General features: G+C 38.1%; 1 protein-coding gene across 1 annotated transcript in view; it reads right to left on the bottom strand.

Moving 5' to 3' along the window:
* The window catches only part of CYTH3 (cytohesin 3), a gene marked incomplete at its 5' end in the record, with an annotated part of 49,201 nt that overhangs the window by 33,966 nt on the left and 904 nt on the right, over positions 1–14,331 (bottom strand). The window lies entirely within an intron of this gene.

Here is a 14,331-nt window from a genome sequence, read left to right as displayed (position 1 = left end):
TGCCGGATTTGAAAGCAATCTTCCTTCCCTGAGGAATGTCTCCAAACGCAGCTACAGTGTGCCACACAGGACTGCTCATCTATCAAGTAACTGCTCGAGCAGCATTCACATCCACCCAAAACAAGACAGACTGCAGGATGCACAACTCTGTGCACAACGTGATGTCTGATGTTGTGTAAGCCTTTGAAATTCCTGCAGTCTCCTCCAAAAAAAGTAACCCTGGTACCTGCTATGGAAACCACTGAGCTGCAGCACTTGGAGAGAGATGCACTGCAGCTAATACAGTGTCTTGCTTCTTGGATATCTTAGGCTTGAATTACTCCAGCTTCTTACTATAACATCAACAGGCACATTGGTCCCATTGCCTGAAGTCTGAGAGGGCACGGAGAGAGTCAGGAATTTACTCACAGATTTACTGGTGAAGAAATAGCAAAGCTTAGCTTAAGACTGCGAAGCATTTTCAGATTCCTCAGAAAAGAGTACACTCAGCTTTTGTGAATAGTTGGCTGCCATCACACCATGAAACAATTAGCTTGACAGGTCACTAATTCAGATATAAAAGAGCTTTTTATCTGGCCCACTGATAACAAGGCTGTTGGATGGATCCACTTACCATAGGGTCCCACCCCTGGACTCTCAATTCTTTGCTTGGCAAAAGACCATCAGCAGTCATACCAAATCTGCCTCACCATACTTCCAAAACAGAGCACATTCAACATCTGCTGAAATTCTTCTAAGTACAGACATAACTTCTATGTTACAAAAAGAAAGATCTTTCATACTCCAGGCAGAGTTCCTGGCATTCTGATCAAAAACTCATTTGAATAAATACATTCTTCCTATTTAAACTTTCCCCAACTGTTTCAACTAAATCTGCTGAAATATTACATTGCCCTTTCTAAGCTGTTTTCTCTGCCCCTTACTGGCAAAATCACTGCATTCCTTAAAGAGATCAGTGAAAAATAATCTGAACACATAATCTTTTGTACTTTATTTTCAAATAACTCAAGTCATTTTTCTCAGCTAAGTACTCAACAAGAAAAAAATCACATCCATACAAAAGATCAAAGATTAAGCAATTTAGTTTTATTACTCCCAATGTCTTTGAGATTCAGCATTTTCCCTCAAAATATAAGCAACTAACTGGGATTCAACCCTCAAGCTCATTTTTAAGTCCACCTATTAATACACATTCTTTCTTAGATTTCCATTTCATCCTGTCAGGCTCAAATAGGAAATATTTTTGTTGACTGGAAAACAATCGAGTAGGATTATATGTTTTAGTTCTGCTACCCCTCAACATGGCACAAAAGGTAACAATAAAACTATACCAGTCCCATTGACAGTGTGGTCAGATGTAGCCTCTGCTAAGCACCTTTCCAAAGAGGCAGTGCCTTCAGAGCAGTGCTCTACCTGGCACTAGCTTTCATTATACAAACTTTGTGTAAGAGTGAAAAAATCTGACTCATATTAACATACTTGCAATTATCCTAAATTTGCCTTAGGGTAACCAGAAATACCAAGCTATAACTTCTGTTAAGCAGTCTGTAGCAACAGTGTCTGCAGCTCTACGAACACAGCTCACATATTGAACAGTGGGAAAACTCACTCGTGCAGTTCAGAAATTCTTCTGTGTATCACAGACGTGGACAATGCAGCAGCAAGTACAAAACACCTGCAGAATACCATTCACAGGTAAACTCTTCATTGTTTTAAGGATTTCTTGAACACTTAGAGAAGTGGTTGGTAATAAAAGCAGTGGCACTTTAAGCCTAGACCTTTGTCCCTAATAATCCTGACATACACCTACACAGGCAGCAGTCTACAGTCCACTTGAAAATCATACAGAAACTACTTCTGAAAGATTCTTCAATCATAGCATCTGTTCTACCATCTGTTAAATGTCTCAATAAAGTGGACCTTGAAACTTTGTTGGAAGTAAGTATTTGAAGCTCAACCAGAACACTGAAGTGTCGTACCCAACTGACCCTGCAGATGTTTAACCAGTATTTCCAAATGACCAGAAGCTGGTTCTGAAAGATTACATTGTGATTTTTTAGAGAAAATAGATCAACAAAAATCAGTTACAGAAGTTTTTAATCAGGCTGTTAGATTCCATTATTAGATCTGACTGCAAGTATTTTATCATGAAGTTCACAACTGATAAGACAACTGGAAGCATCCAATTTTTCTTTTTTTGAATTCTTCCACAGCTGCACCTCAAAACAATGTTGTAACATACATTGAAGAACCTCAAAGCACAATTAATTACAAACTAACAATGAAAGCCTAGCCATCCTGTGTTATCCTAGCTAAGATCTTATGAAAACAAAACCTTATCATAAATTTTCCATTTTAAATGCCAAATTGATCACTAATGAAATCTAAAAATATTTTATACTGATTTAATGATGATGTACGTGCTTTCACGAAACCCTGCAGCATGCAACTTTGCACGACACACATAATATGCTCATACTAAAAAGATGACATATTTTCCATTAGAAATAGCAGCAATGGAAAATGACAACTTATACAGACCCACAGAATATAATCACGACATTGTTCACTAATGCCTGCCACCACTGTTAACTCTACCCCAGAAAGTCTCGAGAGGAAGCTAGATATAGTAGCAGAAGCTGATGAACTTCCAGCTGCAAGGGGGTGGGAAAAAAAGGAAGCAGACTGATTAGTTGAATAGATTTATTGTATGCACATATTCTATGGTAAAACCCTGTATCTACTTCAACATAAATTTTTTTGAGTCATTTGACTGTTCACAATTCAAATACAGGAAAATGCTATCAGACTAACATGTGTTTGTTCAGCAGGAAACCCTTTCTTCAAAATGTAAAATGAGGTAGTGAAAAGCCAAAACTTCACTAGAATTGTTGTACTGTTATTCCTCCAGTGTGAGGAGGACCTTTTGATGTTCTCCCATCACATTAGAAAATCATCTCCTAAGTTCAAATGAGCTCCAGAGAAAAATACAATACAGTAATAATTGCAATGCAGTATTCTCTCTCCGTCCAAGGTGCAAGACATTATCACACTACTTTCTTCAACTTAGCTGACAGATTTTATTCTCAAGACACAAATATTTTCTTAATTTTCCTTATGTGTCATGAATACAGCCAAAATATCCTAAAGCAAATCTGTAAGCCAAGTTTCTCATTCTAGTTGCTGTATTTCAATGGTCTTTGACACTGGCAGAGTCTACATAAAACCTATTTTGCAAAATGCACTGGAAGTTGACCTGCACTTCAAGAAAACAATTAACTGAAAGAGACTCCTTTAGGCACTTCGCAATTCACATAAAAATCACAGCCTTTAAAAATTGGGAGCAAAGAACTCTGACTACCATTCTCACTAAACAAGGATAAAATGTCATACTGGCTATTTAATTCCTGCAAATGTCCAAAAAAAAAAACCACCCAAAAAGTAAAGCAAATTATTTGCATGGTATTCATTTAAAATACTGTATGTAAAAGGACATCACAGATGTTTCTGCATTGCAACTGCTTTGTGTTAGAAGTGTTTTGCTTTCAAAGCAGTGTTTGTCCACATTTCACTTCCACTTTGAAGCCAGAGATCAGCTCCTACTTGCTCAGGAAGGAAAGTAAGTTGTTGCTATTCTGTTCTAGGACTGAGGCACAAAGTGCCAGGCTATCCCACAGCCAACAGACCCACCATAAATCTTCATTCTTTTTTATTTTTCCTCCAACAAAAAAAATTTAGTAACTAAGGTTGAAAAGAAATGCAATATCCAGGTTATGTTTGAGACAGTAATTATGTTTTAAAATTCATGTCACTGTCAGTATTGATGGATATCACTTACAGTATTTGAAGCTAGCTCTTTCAGTCAACCAGGACGTATAATTTGTATACTATTGTTACTAAACTTCTTAAATTAGACTAGTGCAATTACAAACTGATTGAGTAATGACATTCAAAATTAAAGGTTTGGAGCAACAGTAGAAGAACCCTGAAATTCAGGCAGCTATTTGATGGACTCCCTCGGCGAGTTAAGTTTGGAATGAAGATTTGGAGAGGAAGCAGACACCTAAAAGAGAGTTGGAAGCACCAAATATACCAAAGGTGAACCAAATTCTATAGAAAAATATTAGGCTTCTCCCCTTCTTACATCCTTAGGTTCTGTAGAAGACCAGCAAAACACAGTGTAAATGAAATTAGTAAAACCAAACCTGTTTGATCTGCTCCATGTGGTAGCATTACATACTGCACCAACACTATAAAGAGACTAAAGCCTTGTACTACAGATGAGCAAACAGCATCTTCTTCCATTAAGTAATTTGAAAGAACAGGCACCTTCCCATTCCAACCAGCTAACTTCATTTCTGTTTAAAAAATTAACCAAAAACTCTTAGATGACTTAAAGTCTACAGCAAAATCTGAAAGCGTTTAAGCATTTCAGGATGGGATTTATGGCAGAGTTCTGAAATGGATACTCCTAGTTCCTGTTGCTTTTACTGGAATACTTTTATGGAGAGTCACTTTTTTCCCACCCTACCCTTTTCCTTTACTGAATTTCCACACAATAACTTAGATCTGACCATCACCGGACATCTGAACAACAATAAAAAAAAGTTACAGCTGGATCCTGTATTAGTCCCAGCTGCACAGGATCTTTGGCTGCTTTCAGAAAACAAGACAGCCAATAGGAAAACAGTAGGAGAATTTCTTTTAGCAGCTTACCTTCGAATAAATTGTTTTTTCATATGCTACTACAACTAACTATTTTACTACTCAATGCAAAAAATGTTATTCTTCCTATTTTTCACCTCATTTCTAAAAAAAAAAAAAAATTAGATTAAAAAAAATTAAAACTTCCTTCTTCAAAAACTTTTACTACAAAATGCCAGAAAATAATCATCTCCATATGCTCTTTCAAGTCTAACATACCACAATGGACAGATCTGCCAAGTCCACCCACCCACAGGCTCTATAAACTTGAGAGTATTATTTGTATTTAATTTGGATTACCAATTTCACCCAACCTTTCCCCTTCATAACACGTTACTTTTCTAGCTTTACCACTCAGGTAGAAGATACAAAAGGAAAAGAAATAAAGTTTTCAGCAGAATAAGAACAATAACATAATGCATACTCACTTTACTTTGAATATCAGTGAATTCACAGCGGAAGGACTTAAACCAGTCCTTTTTTTATGTTTGCTCTTATAAAATATCACCTAATCTTTTAAAACATTCATGTGATACTATGTCATTTATTGGTACAAGACCAAGACTAAACATTGCAGTCTTTCCAGCTTACATTGCACAAAATGAGAGTGAAGAAAGTTACATGTATTCTTATTAAAAAAAAAAAATCTCACTGGGAGTGGGGAAGCTTCCGCTCAGATATTTAAAAAAAGAAAGTTACTATTTTTAATGCACAAAAATCCACTTCCTATCGCCAAAAAAAAAAATCAAATCCATATGTTCCATTCATCTATCCTTGCTAAAACATGTACAGCACACTGAAATGTCAGCTGCCCAGAAAGGCTGACCACACATAACACATAAAATACAGGCTTAAGACACAGCCTGAGATTCCCAGATTACAGAATTAATCAGCAACGTCTACACGAAGAATAAACTCCTCCCATATACCTGGAACCTTTCAATCTCTCCCTTCTGTGACTGCAAACGCTTCCACAGACACAAGAGCCAATTCCCTAAACTTTGACTAGCCTTGGCTACCAGTTTCAACTTCCACTTACAAAATAGTTAATCTACAAACTGCAAATCAGGGATAGCGGCACAGCTGATTAGAGATGGTGGGAACACAAGCACAGATACTTTCCCTCTCCCCAGATGAATGCTTAAAAATGCTGCAACTACATGACATGATAATTTTAATGACCAAAAGGGTATAGTAGGTCAAAACTGAATTGCAGAAGAGGAAGTTAAATAATAATAAAAGTTCTGTAAAGTAACACAGTTGCTTTTGAGTCTATAAACTTATAGTTCCATAAAATGGACTACTCATTTATGCGTTTACATGACAGATACCACATGCAACGTGAGTTTTCCCCAATTAGTACATACTGGGTTTGCAAAATACAAGACTATATCAAGAATTATTTCAGCCTGATAGAGGCTCTTGAAGGCAAACTTCTGAAATATAAAGTGCTTGTTTTGGGTGGGTACCAAGCAGAACTCTTTCAGTTAAAAGAAAAGAAAAAATAAATTTAAAAATTGAACTAAAAATAAGAAAAATGTAAAGGGAGAACCACAAAGCAACAGAAAGATGCTCATTCACCTACCCCACGCAGTGAAGTCCATAGATCTATTCACAGATCTACTACAATGGATCATCAGCACGCAGGGTTTGCACACAGCGGCTCCTGCCTGGATCAGAGCCAGAGGAGCACTGCACATGAACAAGAAAGGGGTCAGGTCCTTCTGATCTTCTCAAGACAGACTGAGAATGCTCCTGTGCAGGACCCAGCCCCTGTCTTGTATACATGAGGAGTTTCATGGCTAGAGGATACATTTAACTTGCAAAATTCTCCCCCAGGAATGGAGCTTCTCCTGAACAGAGCCACCATCTCTTCTTACGGCCACTGTGGTTTAACCTCAACTTCCTGGGGAAAAAACTTTCCTCCACATCCCCTGGCTGGGCAGTTGCAAGACACTGGAACAAAAACATGCAGCAGCTTTAGAAATTCAAAAATTGCATTTGCGAGTGGTCAAAGCTGTACTCAGAGTACACGGTCTGGTGGGAAAATTCCTCCGTGCACAGAATGACTGGGCAGGAAGCTCATTACGACAAACTTACTTGAGTAAGAAAGACAAAAAAACAAAAAAAACCAACCTTACTTGGAATCCAGCTACTGAATATAAGAAACACTGCCTCAAGCAACCATAATTCTTTATTTTATAGTATCCATCGCAACTACAAATACCCCTTTTGAGAATTCCCCCTCTCTTGTAGTAAGGCAATGGGATCTGTTTATGTCAGAATTTGACTCTACAGACAACACTGATTGTGAGCTAAACAAGGACCTTATTAAGGAACGTGATATCTACAGGACATGAAAGCAAAAATGTAACAGCAAATAGACTCTTGAATACTTGAATTCAACAAGAAAACAACATGAATGGTATTTTGCAATATGAATCAGATACTAAAACAAAAATAAATTGAAATCTGCATTCTAGAAGTCACACTAATGAGGCAGTTGTATAAACTGTAGAGGTGAATCATTAAGACATTACATCTCACAGTTCCTCTTAGAGAAAACAGTGTGAGGCAGTTCCCTTACTTGCATATGCAAATTTTTTTCAGCCTTTTTTTTGTGCAGGCATGTGTGTGAGAACAAGAGTAAGCACAAGAGACATTGGACACATTTGTTTTCCTGCCCATCAGCTCCTTCTGCCAAAGTACGCCTCGCACAGCACTCAATTTCAATCTCATTTGACTGAGGAGATGATGTTCCTACAAGCTGTGTGAAAACTAGCAGCTGGATAGAAGAGACACCAAAACTAATTCCCACAGTTGCTGTTAGCCTCTTCCATACCCTCAGATCAGCAGACTCACAGTTCAACATTTCCACACAGCTTTTTTGTTTTGTTAAGACACTCAATGTATTCCATCTACAAGTCAATACTGGTTTCTCCATTTTTTTATTAAGAACCTGAACCTGCAAGAACAACAGCAGCTCCTCGAAATCCAACCAAGCCCTTGGACACGACAGCAAAAGACAGATCTGAATTCAGATTCAACTTTCACAAATGGACTGATCTCAGATTCTTTTTGAAGAATTGTTAGTAAAATCAATAAAATCTATCCTCCTTGGGACAATTTCCATTATGCTGCCAAATAAAAGAATCAGCTTAAATTCTTCCATATACCTGGCATAAGATAACTATTTCTTTTTATAATAAACATCTGAAAATGAGGCTAATCACTAAAACCACACTAAGAAGGCCAACCTGTTGAAAAATTAAATCAAAACATCTTCAAATCCGAGATGAGATTATGATTTAGATTTCCCAAGGTTCCAGCATGCAACATTTCCTGTTAACTCATGAGATCCTACTGAATTTGCCAAACATTTTTTTCCTCGTAAATACTAGATAACATTCCTGTCTGCCTTTCAACACGTCAACTTTGACTGGAAAACCTACCCACTTATATTGTACCTATTCATAAGCAGATATCAGAAATTCAATGAAATTGTGGAAGCAGCTATTTATCACTTTACTTTCCTTAAATAAAACTTCGTATTAGCAAATAATGTGCTTAAAGAACCTCAAAAAGTAATGAAATAAATGTGACACAGATGTTCACAAAAAAAAAAAAAAAAGAGAGAGAGAACAAGAATGTTTTTACTTCATAGCAACCAAATAGGTCAAGCCATTTCCTTCTTCAGGCAAATCTCAGAGGACCACAAAACACATGGTTTTTTAGTGGATTTTGTATGTCTATCCCACTAAGAGGAAACACTGCTGTCCAAAAAAACTTGCAGTACTAAGTTTTCCCATGAAATTGCTGAAATTAAAAAAAGGAAGTAATATGCAATTAAAAACAATTTGCTAATGTTAATATTATACAAATGGCATAAATAAATACTCTTACTACCTCATTCATACACCTTTCCAGTACAACATATTGCTCTAAAAGAATGCACAGGGAAGTCAGAAATGCCAACAGTACATCTGTTCACACAACTTCTCTTTTGCTTCTGTAAAACAAAGTAAAACACCACGTGTTCTTCCCTTCCCTGGGATCCCTGTCTCACAGTTCTATATATTGACAGGTTTTCCTAATAATCCAGCTGCCAAGGATTTATTTTTATCCTCTGTGAATGAAGCACATGGTCATTAGGTCCAAACTCCTCACTCAATCCTTTTGTACGTGCTTAAGTACTCATGAACTGCAGGGAGACAAAGCAAAGAAGAAATCATTAACCATCACATTACTTTAAAAAGAAGGAAAAAAATCCATAAAGATTCATTCAATAATCACAAAATGCTAACCCGTGTGCTCGCTGGTCCCATGCAGAAGTCTACAGAAAATGTGATCCCATAACCAGATTAAATCTGTTTGTACGTTCCAACAGGAAAATTAATATTGCATAGGAGAACATAACTTATTTCATAAGTAGGTCAATACTTTTGCATTGCCCTTTCACTGCCATTTTTATTACAACTTCCCTACAGACTATTTTTTAAGAAGCAATAAATTACAACATCTCACTACTTCCTTGTCAATAACCACTCGGGATGCCAGCATGTGTCCACAGACATGAAAAAGAGGAAGTGGGTGGAAACAACATTAAGAGCTCTGTTTTAGACTCATTAAGCTTAAGACGACAATTACACAATCTTAAGATGTCAAACAAGCCAACATTTTAGCTGGGACAGATGGTACTGGATCCAGAGCACACAGAGTATAAGCTGTGAGTCATCAGTTTAAATACGATAGTTCCACTCTTACTTGCAAATTCGATTATCCAGAAACAAGATGTAGAGAGGAAGAGAGCACTAAAGCAAGCACAGGGTCCTGCACATCTTCACAAAAAAAGCTGGAAGTAGAAAGATCATCTTCCAAATGAAAAAGCAAGTAAGACAGGAGGGGGAGGAAAAAACAGACAAAGAAGGAAGAAAAAAAAAAAAAAAACAAGCAAGATTTCAAAAAGAAAAATATAGTAAACAGTACTAGAGGCAGCTGGCAGTACAAAGAGGAGGAAGGGAATGTACTGAGTACAAGGGGTCAGGACAAGTGTGGAAAGGACCTAGGAAAAACCTCCAGGAGATACTCTTCAGAGAGTGACTGCAAACAGCTCATTCAATGACTCCCAACAAGGAAAAGAGACGAGTGGTAGTTCAAACGTTGGCCTTGGAGTCAAAGATGGGGCATACAAAGAATCAGACTAAACCATGTTTGCATTGGGAGGGAAAAGAATGGAGCAAAAGATTGCAGCAGGTAGGATGGAGCTACAGTTTAAGTGAAACATTTTAAAGCTTTTCAAACCTTTGTGGTACTAGGAAAGGAGAGACTTACAGGACAAAAAGATGGCAAGCAGAATCATAGAATGGTTTGGGTTGAAAGGGACCTCAAAACTCATTTCATTCTACTCCCCCTGCCATGGGCCGAGACACCTTCCCCTATCCCAGGCTGCTCCAAGCCCTGTCCAACCTGGTCTTGAACACTGCCAGGGATGGGGCAATCCCAGCTTCTCTAGGAAATCTTTGCCGTGTCTCACCAGGCCCATAATGAAGACTCTCTTCCTAAAATCTAATCTAAATCTACCCTCTTTCAGTTTACAGCCATTACGCCTTGTCCTATCACTACACCCCCTTGTAAAAGGAAGAAAATGGAGGAAAGTAATTTTTTTCATTTTTCCCTTGAAAAAGCGTTCAAAATCATAAAAAGAAAGAAGGGGAAGCAATAAATATGATGGGATTGAAAAATTTTACGTGAACTGCAGAATGTATCTTGAAAATCACAGTGCTGTCTCACCTTCTGCAGCCTTGCAATTGGTGAAAGCTCTTGGAACTCCAGTGGTATTAAAAGATGGCAATATCCATTTGGTAACAGTGGCCCACGGGGAGCCCACTTTCATGTGGCTATTACTGTGATTCGCAGCCGTTGTTGTGCAAAATACACTCTGTTCCTGCCTGTAAATCCCACAGCTTTCTTTCCCAGTTGTAACAGTACAGACAGATGCTGTTACAGGCATGCTGCTCCCCTAAATCCACGGCGCGCTTACATTGCTGAGCATGCCACCAAATACCATTATATAACAATACACCAAGTTTGGCAACCAACCACCTCTGGAAACTCTATCAGCAAAAATTTCACACTTTCTTCCAAGTCACAGCTAAAAATATCAAACATTAGGCTAAGAAAAACTTAACAAGTTACTGCAATTAACAAGCACGTTTTCTGATACCACCAAAAATAACTGTTACGTACAACATAATTGTTAATGCCTTATTATGATATTTTTTACTGCAGTGATAAAACAGTAAACGGTTTTGGGGTAAAAATTAAGATCCTACTGAGCTGACAGATAATCTGAACAAATATGAGATTAGTTTAGCATGAAGAAATACCTATTTAGCAAAAAGAGACTAAGCATGAAGCTCTGCTAGCTGGTAAAAGAACACAAAAAACTAAATTACATAAATAGACTATCTCTGTATCTGCTCTTTTTCACTCCCTAGAACCAAGTGGAGTGGTCAGTCCAAAACTCAGGTGCTTTTTTATATTCTTGGGATTTCTCCAAAGTGCTATTTAAAACTACAAGCCCTCCTCTGAAGGACTTTTGGGACATGTTTTATTTAAAACTACTGGTACAAGTTATCCACTTTGATGAGTAGGGAGCGAAACATATTTAACGTTCTTCTGTGTTAAAACACATTTGTTTATAATAAAAGGAACTCATAAAATAAGAAAACATGCAGAATTAGCCTTAAATGCAAAGCAAATGTCTATAACCATGAGGAGGCCACATGGCCTCTGATATCTTTAAAGTCTGCCTTTGAAAGACATTACAACATGGAAAGAAGAGATGAGGCTGCTCATGTCTAAAATATAAATATATATATTTAATCAATTTAAAAACTTTTTTCTAAGAAAATTCTGGGTCGTTTGTTACTTTTAACAGCTTTTACCTGTAAGTAGGTAACTGTTTTGCCCTGCAGAAGAACAGAAGTCACCCTGCTAAGTCTGGTTTGGCAGCAAATCCACTCTCCCGAGTCCTCTGTACGACGATCTGGTCTCTTGGTGTCTCTCCTAATGAAGGACTCTCTACATTCTGTCCTCATCAGAGATCCAACGTGCTACCTGGCACCATCGCTGGCAAGTACAGCCAGCAACTAACAGAGCTTGGCAACCCAACTGCTCTGACCCAGAAGAGCTTCAACATTCAGAAATAAAGCACAGAGTTTGGGGAACAGTAGGGAAACCTCAGTGGCATAATTAGTGCTATAATTTGGTCTATTTGTCAAGTAGAAGCAGGACTTTAACCTTCTGGCATGTCTGTTTAGAGCCCTTTGTTGAGACAGCATAAAACAAACATACAGAAGCTGGTAAGCACCCAATCTTGCAGTCTTCTTCTAGAGGAATGGCACAAAATTGAATTTGGGGGATGGAAAACCGGCTGGATGACTAGAGTCAAATTCAGAAAACAAACAGAAGTTCTATCCTGTGCCTCCAGCACTGACTGTTTATACATTTTGACCTTTCACAGAGGATCACTCACTCACTGTGCAACCACACCAAGAGCACTATTGAACACGAGGGTCCCAGTCACTGGCACCGTCACCAGCTAGCTGTGAGCCTGTGAGAAAAGCCACTCAAATCACACAAGACATGGTTTTAAACCAAGTGGGGAGAGGGAGGAGGAGAAATTTCCTGGACTGAGTGAACCACAGAGATATTTTAATCAGGACACAAAAGAAAGTTGAGCCAAACACCAACTGACTTGGATCATATAGCATCAATAATCCATGCACAGAGGCTCTGCCGAAATCAATGGGAGGCTTGTGTGGAAGTGGATTGTACAATATAAATGCACAGCCCTGTTTAGAGCTCCACATACAAAAGAGAAGGAGGTACTGAGAACAATTCCCTTAATTAGCATTTCTCTTCCATCGAGTGCTTCTAAAATAAAAAATTCTAACTTTACACAGCTCTGTTTTCATTCACAGTTTTTATCAGAGGTGGTAAAACAACTGACCCCATTTGACAAATAAGAGAACTGAAGCATAGGATGCAAATCAAACTGAAGAGCAGTGCAGCAGGCAGAGCTGAACTGGGAATAGCAGCTTACCTTCTGAATCACACTTTAATGTCCTAGATATTTACATGCTTATCTAGTTCAAGTCTCTAATTAGGGTGACTCTGTGCAGCCTAATAATTTTGCACACTTCCTAAAGTACCTGTGCACAGTGATAAGCTTAGCTGTAAGAGTTTCCCACTCAATAATGTCAATTTTATGAGGATTTAGAATGTCCTGCAGAAGTTCAAAACACGGGACTGCCCTGGTCAGAATCCGAAAGGAGTCTCATTGCTCAGGTATGACAAGTCTCATTACTCAACAGCAATAAAGAGTTTTAAAACAGGCCATCAAATCCACGTGTTTCCTATCATTAAAGAAAAAAAAGCGGGGGGGGAACCCCAAACAAAATAACAGCTTGCCAATTCATTAGCTAGAAATGACCTAACTAATCCGGGTGTTCCAAATTGACATTGATCCCTAAGAAAAAGCGAGACTGGGTCTCTATTCAAGAATAAAGTACAATACTTACAAGAAGTCAGTGTAAAATGTCATATACACCAACTGCAAAACAAAATTCCAGTCTTACTTGTCTGCGATTGCTTTACAATGAAGCTGAACATAAACTATACTGTAGTTTGACCCAAAATAGCATTATGTTTATTAAAGTGATATTAGTTTCACTTGCATGCTGGAGGTTCAAATCTGGCTTCAGCTATAGAATCACCGTTTAGCTAAATACAGACTGTCTCCTCCCCAGGCCCTGAGCATTTGTCCTCCCATGAAAATCCAACTTTGAAATGCTTAACACCTTATGAAAGATTAATTCAGCAGTATGTCCACTTTCTAGTTTACATTTTGCACGCGATTAAGTGCTACATTACACAGGGTTAGTGCAAGTAAAGAAGCGCGTTTGTTTCCCTGAACTATAGATGCAAGTCCATAATACTGTAAAAATAACATATTTTGAGTTAAATGAGCTTTCTGCTCTTTACAATTACAGTGTTCAACTGCTTTGAATAATAACTTTTCAGGACTGAGTTGTTTTGTCTTCAGCTTTCCTTTTTCAGATTCTTTTTTTTTAAGAGTTAAGTCTATCACTGTCAAAACAAGCAGAAATGCCTGCTGAGAAATGGCCACATTTCCAACCCACTGCTTGAAGAATTATTTTTCTGATTCATCATAGCATTATTTTTTCAAGTTGTCAAAACAAACACCACACCCTCTTGATTTCCGAGTTCTGGGTAATTATATTTAGAATTACCAAGTACCGCGCAACTATTAATCATACAGTGCTTAGCCCTTACTTTACCTATTTAAAGATCAGCCAATGCATTCAAAGGCCGCCTGTTTAGCATTTGGTTTAAGATATACCCCCATCGCTCCCTTCTGTACCACCACGGCACAGACGGCCACAGACACGCTGAATATAGGGCAGGCCATGCAGTCGATCCCTCTCCCCCAGGGCAGGATCAGCTCCTGCTCACCCACCATTATCGCTGATGATACACAAGAACTGGTTATTTCAGGCAGCAGCTTTACACACTCACTCGCGAAACACATTATAAATTAAA

Source organism: Coloeus monedula, assembly GCF_965178545.1.
Source record: "Coloeus monedula genome assembly, chromosome: 16".
Lineage (NCBI taxonomy): Eukaryota > Metazoa > Chordata > Aves > Passeriformes > Corvidae > Coloeus > Coloeus monedula.
The sequence above is the reverse complement of the archived record's forward strand: the minus strand, read 5'-3'. Positions and strand labels throughout refer to the sequence as shown.